Source organism: Aegilops tauschii, chromosome 2 (genome assembly GCF_002575655.3).
Source record: "Aegilops tauschii subsp. strangulata cultivar AL8/78 chromosome 2, Aet v6.0, whole genome shotgun sequence".
NCBI classification, from domain to species: Eukaryota; Viridiplantae; Streptophyta; class Magnoliopsida; order Poales; family Poaceae; genus Aegilops; species Aegilops tauschii.
In genome coordinates, this window is record NC_053036.3 from 184,909,742 (window position 1) to 184,926,311 (window position 16,570).

Genomic DNA, 16,570 nt, shown 5'->3' on the forward strand with positions numbered 1-16,570 from the left:
TTTCACCGTTGCGAGCACTCGTTGGTTAAAGGTGACTGGCGGGTGTCTGTCTCTCTCACTTTAGTTGAACCGAGTATGGCTACGCCCGGTCCTTGCGAAGGTTAAAATAGCACCAACTTGACAAACTATCGTTGTGGTTTTGATGCGTAGGTAAGAACGGTTCTTGCTAAGCCCGTAGCAGCCACGTAAAACTTGCAACAACAAAGTAGAGGACGTCTAACTTGTTTTTGCAGGGCATGTTGTGATGTGATATGGTCAAGACGTGATGCTATATTTTATTATGAGATGATCATGTTTTGTAACCGAGTTATCGGCAACTGGCAGGAGCCATATGGTTGTCGCTTTATTGTATGCAATGCAATCGCCATGTAATTGTTTTACTTTATCACTAAGCGGTAGCGATAGTCGTAAAAGCAATAGTTGGCGAGACGACAACGATGCTACGATGGAGATCAAGGTGTCGCGCCGGTGACGATGGTGATCATGACGGTGCTTCGGAGATGGAGATCACAAGCACAAGATGATGATGGCCATATCATATCACTTATATTGATTGCATGTGATGTTTATCTTTTATGCATCTTATCTTGCTTTGATTGACGGTAGCATTATAAGATGATCTCTCACTAAAATTTCAAGATAAAAGTGTTCTCCCTGAGTATGCACCGTTGCCAAAGTTCGTCGTGCCCAGACACCACGTGATGATCGGGTGTGATAAGCTCTACGTCCATCTACAATGGGTGCAAGCCAGTTTTGCACACGCAGAATACTCAGGTTAAACTTGACGAGCCTAGCATATGCAGATATGGCCTCGGAACACTGAGACCGAAAGGTCGAGCGTGAATCATATAGTAGATATGATCAACATAGTGATGTTCACCATTGAAAACTACTCCATTTCACGTGATGATTGGTTATGGTTTAGTTGATTTGGATCACGTAATCACTTAGATGATTAGAGGGATGTCTATCTAAGTGGGAGTTCTTAAGTAATATGATTAATAGAACTTAAATTTATCATGAACTTAGTACCTGATAGTATCTTGCTTGTCTATGTTAATTGTAGATAGATGGCCCATGATGTTGTTCCGTTGAATTTTAATGCGTTCCTTGAGAAAGCAAATTTGAAAGATGATGGTAGCAATTATACGGACTGGGTCCGTAACTTGAGGATTATCCTCATTGCTGCACAGAAGAATTACGTCCTGGAAGCACCGCTGGGTGCCAGGCCTGCTGCAAGAGCAACACCAGAAGTTATGAACGTCTGGCAGAGCAAAGCTGATGACTACTCGATAGTTCAGTGTGCCATGCTTTACGGCTTAGAATTGGGTCTTCAACGACGTTTTGAACGTCATGGAGCATATGAGATGTTCCAGGAGTTGAAGTTAATATTTCAAGCAAATGCCCAGATTGAGAGATATGAAGTCTCCAATAAGTTCTATAGCTGCAAGATGGAAGAGAATAGTTCTGTCAGTGAGCATATACTCAAAATGTCTGGGTATAATACTCACTTGATTCAACTGGGAGTTAATCTTCCGGATGATAGCGTCATTGACTGAATTCTTCAATCACTGCCACCAAGCTAAAAGAGCTTCGTGATGAACTATAACATGCAAGGGATGAACAAGACAATTCCCGAGCTCTTCGCAATGCTAAAGGCAGCAGAGGTAGAAATCAAAAAGGAGCATCAAGTGTTGATGGTCAATAAGACCACTAGTTTCAAGAAAAAGGGCAAAGGGAAGAAGAAGGGGAACTTCAAGAAGAACAGCAAGCAAGTTGCTGTTCAGGAGAAGAAACCCAAATCTGGACCTAAGCCTAAGACTGAGTGCTTCTACTGCAAGCAGACTGGTCACTGGAAGCGGAACTGCCCCAAGTATTTGGCGGATAAGAAGGATGGCAAGGTGAACAAAGGTATATGTGATATACATGTTATTGATGTGTACCTTACCAGAGCTCGCAGTAGCACCTGGGTATTTGATACTCGTTCTGTTGCTAATATTTGCAACTCGAAACAGGGACTAAGGATTAAGCGAACACTGGCCAAGGACGAGGTGATGATGCGCGTGGGAAACGGTTCCAAAGTCGATGTGATCGCCGTCGGCACGCTACCTCTACATCTACCTTCGGGATTAGTATTAGACGTAAATAATTGTTATTTGGTGCCAGCGTTGAGCATGAACATTATATCTGGATCTTGTTTGATGCGAGACAGTTATTCATTTAAATCAGAGAATAATGGTTGTTCTATTTATATGAGTAATATCTTTTATGGTCATGCACCCTTGAAGAGTGGTCTATTTTTAATGAATCTCGGTAGTAGTGACACACATATTCATAATGTCGAAGCCAAAAGATGCAGAGTTGATAATGATAGTGCAACTTATTTGTGGCACTGCCGTTTAGGTCATATCAATGTAAAGCGCATGAAGAAACTCCATAATGATGGACTTTTGGAATCACTTGATTATGAATCACTTGGTACTTGTGAACCGTGTCTCATGGGCAAGATGACTAAAACACCGTTCTCCGGAACTATGGAGAGAGCAACTGATTTGTTGGAAATCATACATACAGATGTATGTGGTCTGATGAATATTGAGGCTCGTGGCGGATATCGTTATTTTCTCACCTTCACAGATGATTTGAGCAGATATGGGTATATCTACTTAATGAAACATAAGTCTGAAACATTTGAAAAGTTCAAAGAATTTCAGAGCGAAGTTGAAAATCATCGTAACAAGAAAATAAAGTTTCTACGATCAGATCGTGGAGGAGAATATTTGAGTTACGAGTTTGGCCTACATTTGAAACAATGCGGAATAGTTTCGCAACTCACGCCACCAGGAACACCACAACGTAATGGTGTGTCCGAACGTCGTAATCGTACTTTACTAGATATGGTGCGATCTATGATGTCTCTTACTGATTTACTGCTATCGTTTTGGGGTTATGCTTTAGAGACGGCTGCATTCACTCTAAATAGGGCACCATCGAAATCCTTTCAGACGACGCCTTATGAACTATGGTTTGGCAAGAAACCAAAGTTGTCGTTTCTTAAAGTTTGGGGTTGCGATGCTTATGTGAAGAAACTTCAACCTGATAAGCTCGAACCTAAATCGGAGAAATGTGTCTTCATAGGATACCCAAAGGAGACTGTTGGGTACACCTTCTATCACGATCCGAAGGCAAGACATTCCTTGCTAAGAATGGATCCTTTCTAGAGAAGGATTTTCTCTCGAAAGAAGTCAGTGGGAGGAAAGTAGAACTTGATGAGGTAACTGTACCTGCTCCCTTATTGGAAAGTAGATCATCACAGAAACCAGTTTCTGCGACACCTACACCAATTAGTGAGGAAGTTAATGATAATGATCATGAAACTTCAGATCAAGTTATTACTGAACCTAGTAGGTCAACCAAATTAAGATCCGCACCAGAGTGGTACGGTAATCCTGTTCTGGAGGTTATGTTACTAGACCATGACGAACCTACGAACTATGAAGAAGCAATGGTGAGCCCAGATTCCGCAAAATGGCTTGAGGCCATGAAATCCGAGATGGGATCCATGTATGAGAACAAAGTATGGACTTTGGTTGACTTGCCCGATGATCGGCAACCATTGAAAATAAATGGATCTTCAAGAAGAAGACTGACGCTGACGGTAATGTTGCTGTCTATAAAGCTCGACTTGTTGCGAAAGGTTTTCGACAAGTTCAAGGGATTGACTACGACGAGACTTTCTCACCCGTAGCGATGCTCAAGTCTGCCCGAATCATGTTAGCAATTGCCGCATTTTATGATTATGAAATTTGGCAAATGGATGTCAAAACTGCATTCCTGAATGGATTTCTGGAAGAAGAGTTGTATATGATGCAACCGGAAGGTTTTGTCGATCCAAAGGGAGCTAACAAAGTGTGCAAGCTCCAGCGAACCATTTATGGACTGGTGCAAGCCTCTCGGAGTTGGAATAAATGCTTTGATAGTGTGATCAAAGCATTTGGTTTTATACAGACTTTTGGAGAAGCCTGTATTTACAAGAAAGTGAGTGGGAGCTCAGTAGCATTTCTGATATTATATGTGGATGGCATATTGCTAATTGGAAATGATATAGAATTTCTGGATAGCATAAAGGATACTTGAATAAGAGTTTTTCAATGAAAGACCTCGGTGAAGCTGCATATATATTAGGCATCAAGATCTATAGAGATAGATCAAGACGCTTAATTGGACTTTAACAAAGCACATACCTTGACAAAGTTTTGAAGAAGTTCAAAATGGATCAAGCAAAGAAAGGGTTCTTGCCTGTACTACAAGGTGTGAGATTGAGTAAGACTCAATGCCCGACCATTGCAGAAGATAGAGAGAAGATGAAAGATGTTCCCTATGCTTCAGCCATAGGCTCTATCATGTATGCAATGCTGTGTACCAGACCTGATGTGTGCCTTGCTATAAGTTTAGCAGGGAGGTACCAAAGTAATCCAGGAGTGGATCACTGGACAGCGGTCAAGAACATCCTGAAATACCTGAAAAGGACTAAGGATATGTTTCTCGTTTATGGAGGTGACAAAGAGCTCATCGTAAATGGTTACGTTGATGCAAGCTTTGACACTGATCCGGACGATTCTAAATCGCAAACTGGATACGTGTTTACATTGAACGGTGGAGCTGTCAGTTGGTGCAGTTCTAAACAAAGTGTCGTGGCGGGATCTACGTGTGAAGCGGAGTACATAGCTGCTTCGGAAGCAGCAAATGAAGGAGTCTGGATGAAGGAGTTCATATCCGATCTAGGTGTCATACCTAGTGCATCGGGACCAATGAAAATCTTTTGTGACAATACTGGTGCAATTGCCTTAGCAAAGGAATCCAGATTTCACAAGAAAACCAAGCACATCAACAGACGCTTCAATTCCATCCGGGATTTAGTCCAGGTGGGAGACATAGAAATTTGCAAGATATATACGGATCTGAATGTTGCAGACCCGTTGACTAAGCCTCTTCCACGAGCAAAACATGATCAGCACCAAGACTCCATGGGTGTAAGAATCATTACTGTGTAATCTAGATTATTGACTCTAGTGCAAGTGGGAGACTGAAGGAAATATGCCCTAGAGGCAATAATAAAGTTATTATTTATTTCCTTATATCATGATAAATGTTTATTATTCATGCTAGAATTGTATTAACCGGAAACATAATACATGTGTGAATACATAGACAAACAGAGTGTCAATAGCATGCCTCTACTTGACTAGCTCGTTGATCAAAGATGGTTATGTTTCCTAGCCATAGACATGAGTTGTGATTTGATTAACGGGATCACATCATTAGGAGAATGATGTGATTGACTTGACCCATTCCGTTAGCTTAGCACTCGATCGTTTAGTATGTTGCTATTGCTTTCTTCATGACTTATACATGTTCCTATGACAATGAGATTATGCCACTCCCGTTTACCAGAGGAACACTTTGTGTGCTACCAAACGTCACAACGTAACTGGGTGATTATAAAGGTGCTCTACAGGTGTCTCCAAAGGTACTTGTTGGGTTGGCGTATTTCGAGATTAGGATTTGTCACTCCGATTGTCGGAGAGGTATCTCTGGGCCCAGTCAGTAATACACATCACTATAAGCCTTGCAAGCATTGTGACTAATGAGTTAGTTGCGGGATGATGTATTACGGAACGAGTAAAGAGACTTGCCGGTAACGAGATTGAACTAGGTATCGAGATACCGACGATCGAATCTCGGGCAAGTAACATACCGATGACAAAGGGAACAACGTATGTTGTTATGCGGTCTGACCGATAAAGATATTCGTAGAATATGTGGGAACCAATATGAGCATCCAGGTTCCGCTATTGGTTATTGACCGGAGAGGTGTCTCGGTCATGTCTACATAGTTCTCGAACCCATAGGGTCCGCACGCTTAACGTTACGATGACAGTTATATTATGAGTTTATATGTTTTGATGTACCGAAGGTTGTTCAGAGTCCCGGATGTGATCACGGACATGACGAGGAGTCTCGAATTGGTCGAGACATAAAGATTGATATATTGGAAGCCTATGTTTGGACATCGGAAGTGTTCCGGGTGAAATCGGGATTTTTCCGGAGTACCGGGAGGTTACCGGAACCCCCCGGTAACTTAATGGGCCTTAGTGGGCCTAGGTGGAAGAGAGGAGAGGAGGCGAGGGCAGGGCCGCACGCCCCTCCCCCCAATCCAAATAGGACAAGGACCCCCCTTTCCTTCCTCCCCTCCACCTCTTCCCCCCTCTCTCTCCTAGTCCAACATGGAAAAGGGGGGAGTCCTACTCCCGGTAGGAGTAGGACTCCTCCTGGCGCGCCTCTCCCCTAGGCCGGCCGAACACCCCCCCCCTTGCTCCTTTATATACGGGGGCAGGGGGGCACCTCTAGACACACAATTGATCGTTGATCTCTTAGCCGTGTGCGGTGCCCCCTCCACCATATTACACCTCGATAATATCGTAGCGGTGCTTAGGCGAAGCCCTGCGTCGGTAGAACATCAACATTGTCACCACGCCGTCGTGCTGACGAAACTCTCCCTCAACACTCGGCTGGATCGGAGTTCGAGGGACGTCATCAAGCTGAACGTGTGCTGAACTCGGAGGTGCCGTGCGTTCGGTACTTGATCGGTCGGATCGTGAAGACGTACGACTACATCAACCGCGTTGTGTTAAACGCTTCCGCTATCGGTCTACGAGGGTACGTGGACAACACTCTCCCCTCTCGTTGCTATGCATCACCATGATCTTGCATGTGCGTAGAATTTTTTTGAAATTACTACGTTTCCCAACATTTACCACAGTAACTCCCTCGCTCGCTTGCGCTTCCCCACGACCCGCGTTGAATGCGCGACATGGGGGTCGTGCGGGACGTGGGGGTCATGCGTGGAGCGGTTGCTGCCCTCATGCGTCACATCGTGGTAAAGAGGCGGCTCGCGCCTTCCCCATAAAAAAGAGGAAAATGCAGGGGCGCGGCTCATTTACTAGGTGGACTAGAGTCGTGGCCTTCAAGGCGCCCGTGCCCCACGATGACGGGGTGGAAAACGGTCGCCTCACTCGTCTCCTCGATTTCGGCTGGCTCGCCACGTGTCCCCCATGCCTCGAAGATGGTGGGCGGTTGGGGGCATGAGCCTTAAATGACGAGGCGGGGATCCGGGTCGCCGCTGGTTGGAGCAACGGGTCGGCCTCGATTCCCTGCGCCCCTGGTGGCTGGGTTGGTTAAGTGGGGCGGCCGAGCCCCGGCCCCGCCCCTTTATAAGAAGGGGAGGGGATGGCACGCCCCCAAATCTTTCATCATTCATCTCCTCCTACCTCGTCTCCTTCCTTCCTTCTGATATGGCGAGAGGGCGCGCCGGCACTTCGATGGCGGCGATGAGGGTCTCTGCTCGACAGCGCGCCCCTCCTTCCCAAGAGCTCGTGGCGGCGGAGCCGGCCGTGAGAGGAAGGGGGAGGGGGCGAGGCCAAGGTCACCGTGGCGCTCAGGGAAGAGCAGGACGGGGCGGCGCACCGGCCTCGCCTCCGCCAGCGGCCCCTCCCCCAATGGAGGGCCACATCGGAGACCAGCCCCGCGAGTTCGTCATCAGGCTGCACTGGCCAGTGCGTCGTCATCTCCGTCTCCCTACTCCATTCGCTCGAGAGATGGAACTCGACCCGCCACAGGCTCTGAGCTTGCATATGAGGGGCTGCGGGAATGGTAGCATGCGGTTCGATGTCGACTTCCCCGCCCCTCACGTCATGTATCTTCATCGCGGATGGAAGACCTTCTCTCGTGCCCACAGCCTGTCGGAGGGGCTCGTTCTCCACTTCAAATTAATGGAGAACAGCCTGCTCTCCGTCAAGGTCTTTGGGCACTTGGGAACTCGCCTAAGGTGTTGCGTGGAGAGCTCCTCCGATGATGAAGACTCCTCAAGCGGGAGTGACAGGGAGGACAGTGACAGCGACGACGAGGGTGTCAAGCGGGAGGACGCCGACTCCGACTCCGACTGACCACATCACCCTCCTCCCTCGGCCAAGCGCCCTGCCGAGGGTCTTCCTCGTCAAGCTCTCCATCGGCACGTTCCCCGTCGCCTCCTTTTTGCCTTCACCTGCCACACCTGGGAGGAAAGGGGCAAGAACGGAGATCACGGGGCACTTATCTTTTTTAGTTTTTAAGCCTGCAAGCACTTGTTAGATTTAAACCTTGTAATCCCCTTGCTCGTGTTTGCATTCCATATGAACTGTACCTGTTTGGAACGTATTAATGAAAAAGGGTGTTTGCTGGGTTCTTTGTGCGTGAGTGTGGCCCATGCCAAGGAACGAATCCTTGTTATTTTTAAGATAAACATTGTCGCCCGGCAACAGGCCTTGCCGTCCCCTCACTTCATTCATGACCATACTCACGCCCTTGGCGGAGGCAGGGGCGAAGTAGGGTTAGGCCCTTCGTTTGCTTCCTTGTCACGCACCTACAACCGAGTTCCTGTCCAGGGAATAGTTCTTGGGCACAGGAAAGGGGGAGCACGGTGGCCCAGGAATAAACGAGGTTTCATATGTCCCAATTCCATACGGAAATGCATAACAGGGATAAAGGACTTATCTGGATCTGCAGCCCCCGGCAACCTTGGCTTGCCATGGTCGGGTGCTTGAATCTGCAGCCCCCCGGCAATGGCTTACCGGGGTCGGGGATGTCAATCCATCTCCCTGCCCTGAAATGGCTTAGCAGAAACGCCTGTGCAGCCTGCGAACCAAAGAAAAGACTGGAAAGAACGGAAAGACACACACCTGACCTCTATGCTAGGGGTTAGTTGCCGCCGGGCACTGTCAACCCTACCAAAGAGAGACTTAACCTAGCATGCATGCTAAAACTTAGGGCGCCAGCGCTTCATTTATTTATGCTCAGGGTCTGCGCCTGGCTTTGTACAAAGGGTTACATGCCTTGTCGGCAAGCCTTGTACAAAAGGTGGCTTGCCGGGGGGCCCGGCAACCGCGCCTCATGGGTAAAACTTACAAAGATGTTCGATGTTCCAGGAGTTGCTCGCTGGGACACCATCTTCGGTCTCCAGGCGGACTGCGCCAGGCCTGGTGACTCGTATTACCCGATAAGGGCCTTCCCACTTTGGTGTCAACTTGTTGGAATTCTTGGCCGACTGAATGCGCCGAAGAACAAGGTCGCCTTCCTAAAGACTTCGGGCATGAACCTTGCGGCTATGGTAGCGGCGCAAGGCCTGCTGGTAGCGTGTAGCTCGCACAGCTGCCCGAAGACGATCTTCCTCAAGGAGCGTCGCGTCATCTTGCCGCAATTGCTCTTGCTCAAGCTCGTCATAAGCGAGCACTCGAGGTGACCCGTATGTGAGTTCCGTTGGGAGAACTGCTTCTGCCCCGTATACCAGGGCAAAGGGTGTCTGGCCGGTGGCTCGATTTGGCGTCATTCTGATCGACCAAAGAACCGTCGGCAACTCATCAGTCCAGTGCCTTCCACACTTGTGCAGCCTGTCAAAAGTCTTTGTCCTCAGGCCTCGCAGTACTTCAGCATTTTACCTCTCCGCCTAGCCGTTGCTCCGTGGGTGTGCCACCGAAGCGAAACAGACCTTGCTACCGAGGTCCTGGATGTATTACATGAAGGTGCGGCTTGTGAACTGTGTGCCGTTGTCGGTGCTGACCCTGTTTGGCACACCAAAACGGCAAACTAGCCCCTTGAAGAACTTGACGGCTGACTGTGCGGTCACCTTCCTCACTGCCTCCACTTCGGGCCACTTTGTGAACTTGTCGATTGCGACGTACAAGTACTCAAAGCCCCCGACAGCATGGGGGAAGTGGCCCAGTATGTCGAGCCCCCAGACCGAAAATGGCCAGGAGAGAGGGATTGTTTGAAGGGCTTGAGCTGGTTGATGAAGCTTCTTCGAATGGAACTGACATGCTTCACACTTGGTTACTAGCGCAGCTACACCCTGGAGGGCTGTGGGCCAGAAGAAACCTTGCTGGAATGCCTTGCTGGCAAGGGCCCTTGACCCTATGTGGGAGCCACACATACCTCCATGTATCTCTGCCAACAGCTCTAGTCCGTCCTCTCGAGGAATACACTTCAGCCTGACTCTGTTTGGCCTCCTTCTGTACAGGGTATCATCCACAAACTGGTACATGTTGGACTGACGGGCTACTTTCTCTGCTTCTTCCTGCTCCTCGGGGAGTTCTCCTGTTTGGAGGAAATGGACGATGGGCTGCGCCCATGCCGGGGCCTGGGGCTCGACGGCAAGGACCAAAGGCACATCTTCAGCCACAGGGGCATCTGCCTCTATGGTCAGGGCCTGGGGCCCCGTCGGAGGTAGTTGCCCCACGACAAGCTTGGGGTACCCGGCAACCTCCTTGCCGGCAGCTCCTGGGAGCTCGGCGGGAAGGTACTTGCCGGGGCTTGTCTTCCTTCGCTTGTTCTGCCCTGCTGATGGCTCCACGGATGGTTGTATTAACTGAAGTACAAAGGTACCTGGTTCCACAGGCAACTTGAGGGCAGCGCGTTTCGATAGGTCGTCGGCAATGCTGTTCTCCGCTTGGGGAACATGTTCTGCCTGTAGGCCGTCGAAACGTTCTTCAAATTTCCTCACTTCATTCACGTAGGCCTCCATCAACGGGCTCTGGTAATCCTTGTTGACTTGCTTGATGACGAGCTACGAATCACCCCTGATGATGAGCTTCTTGATTCCGAGGTCTGCCGCGATCCTGAGACTGGCAAGCAACCCCTCGTACTCCGCCGTGTTGTTCGTTGATTTTTCCTGGGGGAAGTGCATCTGGATTACGTACTTGAGGTGCTCTCCGGTGGGTGCGACGAGTAGCATGCCAGCACCGAGACCTTGGAGTGAGAAATCTCCATCAAAATACATAATCCACTCACTGCTCGTCTCCTTGCCGAGAAGGGCGGTCTCTTGAATCTCCTCGTCGGGCGTTGCGGTCCACTCTGCTATGAACTCTGCCAAAGCTCGGCTCTTGATCGCTGAAGTACTTTCAAACCTGAGGCCAAAGCTCGACAGCTCCAATGCCCACTCCACAATCTTCCCTGTCGCATCTGGGTTGTGCAAAATCCGTTTCAAAGGGAGGCAGGTGACGACGGTGATCTCGTGTGCTTGGAAATAGTGGCGTAGCTTTCTCGAGGCCATGAGAAGGCCGAAAAGTAGCTTCTACATTCCAGAATATCTTGACCTAGCCCCCTGCAAGAGGGAGCTGACAAAATACACTGGGTGCTGCACCATCTACTTCTTCGGTCCCACTTCGCCCATCCGCTCGGGCTCTGCCTTGCCAGGTTCGGGCCTTGCCGGGGGTTCTGGTCTACCGGCGTCAGGCTCTGCCGGGGAAGACCCCGGCCCGCCATTCGGCGGCTCTGCTACAACTGCCGCTTCTCCCTCAGGTTCCCTCTGCGCCACCAGCGCAGCACTTACCACCTGATTCGTTGCTGCTAAGTACAACACCAATAGCTCTCGTGGTTTAGGCGCGACTAGTATTGGCGTGGAGGAGAGGTACCTCTTCAAATCTTGCAGCAGTGCCTCTGCCTCCGGAGTCCATTTTACTGGACCCGCCTTTTTCAAAACTTTGAAAAAGGGGAGGGCGCGCTCAGCAGATTTGGAGATGAACCTACTCAGGGCAGCAACGTAGCCGACGAGCCTATGAACGTCTTTGACCCATTTCGGCACCTCAATCTGCTCAATTGCTTTGATCTTGTCGGGATTTGCTTCCATTCCGCGTTGAGACACAAAGAACCCGAGAAGTTTGCCGGAGGGGACACCGAACACGCACTTCTCTAGGTTGAGCTTGAGGTTGATCTTGCGCAGGTTTGCTAATGTTTCTTCTAAATCCTTCACGAGTGTGGCCCTGTCCTTGGTTTTGACCACTATGTCATCCATATAAGCTTCCATATTTCTATGTAGCTGGGGCTCAAAACCAATCTGGACTGCTCGGGCAAATGTCGAACCAGCGCTCTTTAACCCGAAAGGCATTCGTACAAAACAGTATGTACCACATGGGGTGATGAACGCGGTGTTCTCTTCATCTTCCTTCATCATGAAGACCTGGTGGTACCATGAATAGGCATCAAGGAATGACAGCAGGTCACACCCGGCAGTGGAGTCTACAATCTGGTCAATGTGTGGCAGAGGGAAAGGATCCTTTGGACAGGCTTTATTGATGTCTGTGTAGTCAATACATAGCCTCCACTTCCCGTTTGCCTTAAGCACCACCACCGGATTGGCCAACCACGTGAGGTGGAGTACTCCTCTTACCAGGCCTGCCGCCTCCAACTTCTTGATCTCTTCAATGATGAACTCTTGCAGCTCTAAAGCTTGCTTCCTGACCTTCTACTTGACGGGCCGAGCGTGAGGACAGACAGCAAGATGGTGCTCAATCACCTCCCTGGGAATGCCGGGGATGTCAGATGCTTGCCATGCAAATACATCGACATTCGCCCGCAGGAAGGCGACGAGCACGCTTTCCTATTTACTGTCAAGGGTGGAGCTTATAGTGAAAGCCCCGCCCGTGCCGTCCTCCTTGACGGACACCTTCTTGGTTTCTGGTGGTGCAGCCTTGGACTTTTTGCTCTTGCCGGTGGAGCTCTGTGGCACGTCCTCAACGGGAGCACAACACTCCGAAGAGGTGCGCTTGCCGGATTGGGTGCAAGAGGTCTTGCCGGAAGAGGTCTTGCCGGAAGGAGTCTTGCCGGCCTTCTTCCTCCCTGGAGTTTCAGCGGCAGGAGCAAGTGCCCTGGCGGCAGTTGCTGCAACTGCCTCTCGGTAGAGTTGGTCGGCGGAGATGAGTGCGTCTTTCTTGTCAGAGGGGACGGTGATGATGGTCAGCGGCCCCGGCATCTTCAACGTGTTGTAGGCGTAGTGGGACGCTGCCATGAACTTGGCCAGCGCTGGGCGGCCAAGGATCCCATTGTATGGCAAGGGGATCTCGGCGACATCGAAGACGATCTTCTCCGTCCTATAGTTCAGCTCGCCCCCAAACATAATGGGCGGCGTGATTTTACCTTTAGGCTGGCTCCTTCCCGGGTTGACCCCTTGAAACGTGCCCGTCTCTTCGAGGTCTCCATCAGGAATCTGCAGCTTCTTGATCACAGCGGGCGAGATCAAATTTAGAACAGCCCCACCGTCAACCAGCACTTTGGTCACCTTGAGGTTGCGTATCGTTGGTGAAACCAACAATGGCAAACACCCGACCGCAGTTGTGCGGTCAGGGTGATCCTCGGTGTCAAAAATGATGGGCGTGCGGGACCACTTTAGTGGCTTCTGGGCATCGAATGACGGCTCCGCCGCAGTGACCTCACCCGCCCACTGCTTCAGCTGGCGGTCTGAGGTGTGCAACGAGGTGCCACCGTTGACACACATAGCCTCTGTAGCCTTCTGGAACTCGTGCTCGCCGGACTCGTCGTCCTCGTCGTCATCATCATCCTCCTCTTTCTTGTCGCGGCCCCGAGCGGGCCTCTCTTGTTGGTTATCTTTGCTGCGGCGACCCCCTTGGCCGCCACGCTTCTTGCCGGATCCCTCAGCACCATCCTGACCCTTCTCCTTGTCTCGCCTTTCATATTCAGCCTTCTGCTTTTCTGCAAGCAGCTCAACTTGTCGGCAGTTCTGGAGGTCAAGGCCCTTGGTGCGGTGGATCTTGCAGTACTGCTTGTCGGAGCCTCCTGGCTTGCCGGCGGCCGCCAGGGCCAAGCAAGCGGCACACCCAGCAACCTACTTGCCGGGGTCGTCAGCCTTGGCCTTTTTGGCGGCGCCGAGCTCGCCGGATCCCTCAATGGCAAGCACAGTCTTGCCCTTGCGCTTCCTATTGTGGCGCTGGGCTTTGTTTGTCGGGGCGGCGGTGTCTTCGTCTGTGGAGTCGGTTTCCGCACCGGCGTCTTCGCTGGGGTACTTCCTCCCTTCTTCAGCTTGAGCACATCTATCAGCCAGAACGTAAAGTTCAGCCACATCTTTAACCTTGTTTATCGCCAACTCTTCACGCATCTTGCGGTTGCGCACATTCTGATGGAATGCGCTGATAACGGTGGCGGGATGAACATCTGGGATGTTGTACTGCCCCCGGCTGAACCTTTGTATGTACTTGTGCAGGTTTTCACCTTCTTTCTGGGGGATGATATGCAAATCGCTTGTCTGGCCATGAGCTTGGTGGCCTCCAGTGAAGGCGCCAACAAACTCATGACACAAATCCGACCAAGAAGAAATGGAATCCATTGGCAAGTGCATCAACCATGACATGACGTTGGGTTTGAGTGCCAACGAGAAGTAATTGGCAAGCACCTTGTCATCGCGAGCTCCAGCAGCTTGCATCGCGATGGTGTAGATGCTGAGGAACTCCGACGCGTGGATCTTGCCGTTGTACTTCTCGCCAACATCGGGCTTGAACGTGTAGTGGGAGGGCCCTGGAACTGTCGCAGCTCTCGGGTAAAGGCTGGACAACCCACCTCGTAAGGCAGGTCGCCGGCCCCCCCGGCGCCGGTTGGTCCATAGTAGGTCCCGCACGCCGATCTGACTGATGGCGCATCTCCCGTCGTCGTTCGATGGTAGTACGAGCGTCTTCCTGGGCCCGTTCCCGAAGTACTTGACGTTGGTCGCGGCGTGTTCGCGGGTCGGACGACGCTGTGGAAATGTTGTCACCGACGTCGGGTCGACGGGCCGGTGGCTGTTGTCACGGCCGCCGGGGGGGTGCACCGTGGTCGCAGCGTCTCTGGTCCCCCCACCGCCGGCATGCGCTGGTTCGTCAGGACGCTGGTGCGAGGGTCCCGTCGGGAGCGGCTCGTCTTTGTTGGCGAAGCCAACAAGGCTTCGGATGGTGGCTCTCCACTCGTCGAGCTTCTCCGCAGCAGCGGGGAAGTCGAGGAGCAGTTGCACGCGCGCCAGCGCTTCTGCTGGCGTAGGCGGCAGCGAGATCTGCGTAGACCGTGACGCGCTCCGTCTTCTAACCTGGTTAGAAGGGGCTCTATCGCGGTCTCGCGGTCGCACACCGCCTGCACCGGCGTCTGAGTGCGCACGCCGGCCTGGTTCGTCCTGTGAGTGGCGCACAGGGCACTTCTCGCGGCGGTGCCCGGGGGCTCCGGCATCGCGGTGTTGCTCATCGCGCGCGGCCTGGGAAGGGCGCGGCGCGGGCGCCGGCTGGGGTGCCGTAGAGGCTGCTGCGCCGCCCGCGGGCAGCACAACCCTGCCCTGGACCCAGTGGCGCGTGGCTCGTCGTCTCGAATTCGGACGACGCCGCTCGCCTGGCTCCGATTGCCAGAATGTCGTGGATGCTCGCGGGCCACGTCCCCGGCCCAATCCGTGGGCACCCGGCCGCCTTCTCGTGCTGGCGCAGAAGGGCCGGCCCCGGACGAGCCGATCGCTGTGATCCCCTTCTTCTTGGGGGCCATGGTGATGATGAAGTCGGTGTGCTAACCTTCAAACCGGATTTTCACAGCTTGCGCCCCCTACCTGGCGCGCCAAAGATGTCGGGGGAAACGACACCTATGGGATCACGAGGAATCCCTTTTCCTACAGTTGGCGGCTGTGGAAAGAGCGGGATTGAGAGATCAACACGGGGGGATTATCTAGGTTCGGGCCGCGAGTGACGCGTAATACCCTACTCCTGCTGGGTTCTATTTATCTGGTGTTCTTAGACTAGCTACAAGGCGTGCAGGTTCCAAAAAGTCTGAATCCTCTCCCAGTATGCCGCGGGCCTCCTTTTATAGATAAAGGGGCTGCCACAGTGGCACACAGGACGTGGAGAGCTATACAGTGGTCGAGCCTATCCTTTGGCACCGTAGGACAAACATATTTAATGCGCTGCCGACGTGCCCTTCTTGCTTTATCGGGGACAGCAAGGAAGCTCGTCCCAGCTGTCGCCGCCTCGCCTGGCTTCGATGCGCGTCCGAACTGATGAGGCGAGTAGTGCCATGCTGGCTGGCTAGCTGCTGAGTTGGTGCGGTGGCAGAGCCTTCACGAAGATCTGCATGCCACCACGCAGGTGCTTGCTGAGTTTGCTTAGAGGCCGCACGTCGCCACGCAGGTGTTCGCCTAGTTGGTGGGCTGGTAGCTGCACGGGAACGGCGGTGGAGCTTTGGCAGATGTGGGCCTGGCTGCGGCCCCGCGGATGTCTTCGGTAAGAGTCTTCCTGGGGCCCCAGCAAGGATCTTGCCGTGGCGCCGTGGTCGTCCCCGGCAAGGGGCTTGCCGGGTGTCTCGTGGGTATCCTTGGCAAGGATCTTGCCGAGGATCTTCGTCTTCTGGTTATTTATCAAGTCTTGTATGCTTCTGGTCTTACAAAGATCTGCATGCCACCATGGAGGCGCCTCCCGAGCTTTGGTTCCAATGTGGTTGAGTGCGTCGGAACTCTCAGGCTCGAGGGTGGCAGCCCTGCTGGCGTTGGGCAAGTTGCCCCGACAAGGCTCTTGCCGGGGCTGTGTAGGCCGCCCCGGCAAGGGCATTGCCGGGGGAGTCCACCTCGCCCTTCTGCTCTTTGTGTCTCCGGCTCGGCGTTGGTCTGGTTGTCTTGTGCCTTTGCTTCCTCTGCTCCGCCAAGCGTGGCCAGAGGCGTGGGGCTACGACTTCCCCCGCACAAGTAAAG